The sequence below is a fragment of the Cebus imitator genome, unplaced genomic scaffold, assembly GCF_001604975.1.
Source record: "Cebus imitator isolate Cc_AM_T3 unplaced genomic scaffold, Cebus_imitator-1.0 Scaffold11, whole genome shotgun sequence".
Classification (NCBI taxonomy): Eukaryota; Metazoa; Chordata; class Mammalia; order Primates; family Cebidae; genus Cebus; species Cebus imitator.
In genome coordinates this window covers 3,760,510-3,766,125 of record NW_016107326.1, presented here as the reverse complement: position 1 = coordinate 3,766,125, position 5,616 = coordinate 3,760,510, and positions in this window count along the sequence as shown.

The following is a 5,616-nucleotide window of genomic DNA, read 5'->3' as shown; positions in this document are numbered from 1 at the left end:
CAGCTGCCTTCAGACAGCTACATCATTGCTTCAGTTGATGCTATTTTATTATTATCATTTTGAAACAGCATTTTGCTCTGTCACCCAGGCTGGAGTGCAGAGGCACGATCACAGCTCACTGCAGCTTCAACCTCCCGGGCCCAAGCAATCCTCCTGCCTCAGCCTCCCGAGTAGCTGGGACTTAATTTTTATTTTTTGTAGAGACAAGTTCTCACTGCATTGCCCAGGCTGGTCTTGAACTCCTGGGCTCAAGCGATTCTTCCGACTCAGCCTCCCAAAGTGCTGGGATTATGGGATTATGGGCCACCACAGCCCAAGCCGCTTTGGTTGATTTTAAGGGAAAAATCTGTGTTGTAGTGTACACTGGATACAGAAATGGAGAGGAGGAAAATCTGCCTGATTTCCCCGACCCCTGAAGTGGCTAGTAATACAGAAAAGAACACGCAAGAGAATGAAAGTCAAGTTCCAATGGATGAAAATGAGAACTCCAGGTCTCCTGGAAATAAATGATGTGTTCTTGTCAAAAGAGTTCAACTGGAATTTAGTCACGCTTTTACATCTAATTTCCCATTTGCAGAAGATACTGAGGCTAGAACAACAAGTTAAATGACACCATTAAAGAAATGATCAGATAGGTTCAGAACGTGAAATATTGTAGAAGATATCTGGTCTCATTTCTTCAAAATATCAGCATTTGGAAAGAAGAAGGAGGTGGAATGGGTAACTCTTCTAGATTAAAATTTACTTAAGGCCAGGCAGGGTGGCTCAAGCCTGTAAGCCCAGCACTTTGGGAGGCTGAGACGGGAGAAGCACTTGAGGCCAGGAATTTGAGACCAGCCTGGGCAACATAGCCAGAACCCATCTCTACAAAAATCATTAAAAATTAGCCAGGCATGATGGTGAGTGCCTGCAGTCTCAGCTACTCGGGTGGCTGGGAGGATCTCTTCAGCCCAGGAATTCAAGACTACAGTGAGCTGTGACTGCGTCACTGCCCTACAGCCTAGGTGACAGAGCAAGACTCTGTCTCTAAAAAAATAAAAATAAAAAAGTTACTTAGGAGACTTAATAACTAAATGCAATGTGCAGTCTTTGATTGGAGCCTGTTTTTCTTTGTATTTGTTTTTTTGAGATGGAATCAGGTTGGAGTGCAGTGGCATGATCTCAGCTCACTGCAACTTCTGCCTCCCAGGTTCAAGCAATTCTCCTGTCTCAGCCTCCCAGGTAGCTGGGATTACAAGCACACACTACCATGGTCTGCTAATTTTTGTATTTTTAGTAGAGATGAGGTTTCACCATGTTGGCCAGGCTGCTCTCAAACTTCTGATCTCAGGTGATTTGCCCACCTTGGCTTCCCAAAGGCTGAGATTACAGGCATAAGTCATTGCATCCAGCCTGGAGCCTGGTTTTAAAAGTCATCTGTAAAACACTTGGGTTAAGGGCCACTGAAGAAATTTGAATATGGATTAGATTTTAAATGATATTAGACAATTAATTGCTAATTTTATGAGCTGGGATAAGGGTATTGTAGTTTATGGAAGAATGTCTTTGTAAATATGCATGCTGAAGTATTTAGGAGTGAAGTTTTAACATGTCTCTAAGAGATTTTCAAATGGCTTAGCAAAATCTGTGCACGTGTGTGTGTAAAGTATATATGGCAGAATGTTAGTGAACCTAATTGGTATATTTATGAATGCTCACTAACCTTTCTATTTTCTTTATGTTTAAATATTTTTTTCATAAAAAATAAAAGACAGCTCTTGATAAAGTTTGTCCCACATTGGGTCTATGGATCCTGCCACCTCACAACGCCAGGTGTCATTTCCTTAGTTCCAGAATACATCAGTCTCCTAAGTAATTTTTAATTTTTATTCTTTTAGAGACAAAGTCTGTTTTGTTTTGTTTTGTTTTGAAACAAGCTCTCACTCTGTTGCCCAGGCTGGAGTGCAGTGACTTGATCATGGCTCACTACACCATCAACTTCCCGAACTCAAGTGGTCCTCCCACCTCAGACTCCTGAATAGCTGGAATTACAGGCACACACCACCACGACTGGCTAGTTTTTTGTATTTTTAGTAGAGACGATGTTTCAAAATGTTGCCCAGGCTGGTCTTGAACTCCTGAGCTCAAGCGGTCCACCTGCCTCAGCCTCCCAAAGTGCTGGGACTATAGGCCTGAGCCACTGGGCCCAGATGAGATAAGATCTTGACCACATGTGGCAGCTGGCAGAAGGAATCCTCACATTGGTTCTTTGATGTAGAATAAGAACTGCCAGGCCGGGCGCGGTGGCTCACGCCTATAATCCCAGCACTTTGGGAGGCCGAGGCGGGTGGATCATGAGGTCAAGAGATCGAGACCGTCCTGGTCAACATGGTGAAACCCCGTCTCTACCAAAAATACAAAAATTAGCTGGGCATGGTGGTGCACGCCTGTAGTCCCAGCTACTCGGGAGGCTGAGGCAGGAGAATTGCTTGAACCCAGGAGGCGGAGGTTGCGGTGAGCCGAGATCGCGCCATTGCACTCCAGCCTGGGTAACATGAGCGAAACTCCGTCTCAAAAAAAAAAAAAAAAGAACTGCCATAGCAGGAAAGGCCATATGGAAGTTCCTAAAATTACCCATCTGACCTTGATAGTAAATATCTCGTTCAGAGAGATAGCAGAGATTAGTGCCACTCTCAAAGACTTTAATAGTTCAAAGGTGGCGGTCCTTCTTGTAACTCCATTTAATTCACCAGTCTTGCCTTTGCAAAATCTGAATGCATCATGGCAGATGACAGTGGACAATCACAAACTTAGCCCTAATTTTAGCTGCTATTCTGGAAATGGTCTCCTTACAGAGCAGATGAACCCAGGCTGGATCTGTGGTATGCAGCCAGGAAGGGCATTCTTTCAATACCCATCAGGAAGGGGTATTAGTTCCCATTTCCATGGGATGAACTGCAGTAGGCTTTCACTGTCTTGCCTCGGAGCGATATCATCCTCCCATTCTAGTTTATTTCTAAGAAATTTCAGTGTTTGATAGTTTGCCAGTTAGTTCTACATATAAAGATAGAAGGTAGACCTTGAAAATATGATCAGCTTTTTTGCTAAAGTCTATGTTTGCTATAGAACATAGAAACCTCAGACAAAGCTATAAGGCTGAGAGTTTCAATGTGGGAGACAGAAGCAAGGATATTCCTATAACATGACCGCCAACAAGTCACTGGAAATCATAGAACGGTTGTTATGGGTATTAATGATGTCATAAAAATTGTCCAAAGACATTGAAATCTTCTATGACTGTCTCTCCATTAAACATCCGGTGCACCTCAGCATGCAAAAGCAGAGAACAGTCCTCCTTTTCTTCAGACAGTGCACACTTAATGGTGGCCATTTGATTACATTTACCTGTTTTACCATTTCCTTCAACACCTAATTTGGATCAAAAGGCATGTTTTTGTCCACCAACTGTTCTCTATAACTAAAGCAGTGGATGAACTGGCATTTAGATGTATTCTCTCTCTCTTTTTAAATTGAGACTGGATCTTGCTCTGTCATCCAGGCTGGAACGAAGTGGTGCCATCACAGCTCACTTCAGCCTTGAACTCCTGGGTTCAAGCGACCCTCCCACCTCAGCTTTCTAAGTAGGTGCAACATACTTCCTGAGTAGGTAGGTACTAGGGTGCCTGATTTTTTTTTTTTTTAAGATGGAGTCTTTATCACCCAGGCTGGAGTGCAGTGGCATAATCTCAGCTCACTGTAACCTCCCACCTCCCAGGTTCAAACCATTCTCCTGCTTCAGTCTCCCAAGTAGCTGGGATTACAGGTGTGCGCCACCACGCCCGGCTAATTTTTGTATTTTTATTAGAGATAAACTTTCATCATGTTGGCCAGGCTGGTCTTGAACTCCTGACCTCAGGTGATCTGCTTGCCTCAGCCTTCCAAAGTGCTGGGACTACAGGCATGAGCCACCGCACCCGGCATTTAAACAATTTTTAAAAATAGAGACAGGGTCTTGCCATGTTGCTCATACCAGTCTAGAACTCCTGAGCACAAGTGACCCCCCAGCCTTGGCCTCCCAAAGCGCTGGGATGACACTAAGTGTGCACTGTCTGAAGAAAAGGAGGATTGTTCTCTACTTTTGTATGCTGAGGTGCACCGGATATTTAGTGGAGAGACAATCATAGAAGATTTCAATGTCTCTGGACAATTTTTATGACATCATTAATATTCATAACAACCATTTTATGATTTCCAGTGACTTGGTTGCCGGTAATTTCATAAAAATATCTTTGCTACCATCTCCCGCTGCATCCCGCCATCTGAATTCTCTTTCACTCACATTTTATGTTCATGCACAGCAGATGCTCTGTCAACTCTGATCCCAAAGTCTCTTCGGTGACAAGTGCCCTACAACTCACAAAATCATCATTAACAAAACAAGAAAATACCTGTTTAGATAGCCTGTGTTTTCAGAGATAAATAAGATCAAAGCCATGCAACATTTTCCCCAAGGAAAACACATATGCTAGGAACAGATTCATGCGCTGTTCCTCAGTTATGTCCAGCCTTGATGAGAAACATCTGCTAGCAAGAGGACGCGGTAGTAAAGACTCTTTCAGTTTATCTGCCATATTATTCTGCTTTCTCTTTATGCAAAATATTAGCCATTAACTTTGGGCCTGGTGTTGTTTGTTTCTTAATGTTCATGCCACTGATATCTCTTATTGTTACTACCTCTTCTCTGACTTGAGTGATACAATTGATCGGTTTCACACTTGAAAAGCAATACCTTGCTTTTAGTCCAGGAAACCTCATGTGGATGCTGGCAAGGTCACCGAGCTTGTGTGAAAGTTACACAAAAGTTTGGATCGCTTTGTGCCATCATGGACAAAATTCAATACGGAGAATGCATGAAGGACAAAAAGCGAACGGATCACTTGTCGAACGAAATCCAATTTTCAGATATTCATTAGGCTACATCCTATTCACACTTTTCTCTTCCAATGCTTGTGTGAAATCATCGCCTTCACAGATTCACTTGTCCCAACATGTAAGAATTCGTGTTCCACATTTGTGCTGCAGTCTTGTTTATTATGTTATGCATGGTGTTATTCTGGTTGTAGTATGTAAGTTATTATTTCATTATTGCCTTTATGCCTCAAGAAACCGTTTGAGCCACTATTCCACTTTTGTGAAATGAAGCTAAAACGCAACATGTGAGTAAAACTAAAAAGGCCCCTTGAATAAAGTAAGCAGTAGTATGTAAATGATTGGGAAGCACATAAGCCAGAAGGTAGCAGACCCTACTGACTGCACACCAGCTTTCTCCAAAATGCTCAGCACAATTTGTGGCTCGTGTGCAACCTCTGAATACATAATTGTTTTTAGAATTTTAATGGCATTTCTTGAAAATCATACTTTATCTTACATTTCAAATTTATGACATGAATATGAAGAAAATTGGCTCATAGCTTTTCTTCTGAGGCTGCCTGCGGGATGCCGGAGAGACTTTGAGGGATGATCCATGGTGTGGGAGCCACGCTGCTCTCCACCTCTTACCTTCTCTACTCCAGAGATTATATGCTTACATTCATAGTTTTATTTTCTACCCTTATTTAATTCCCTGTTTTTTTTTTT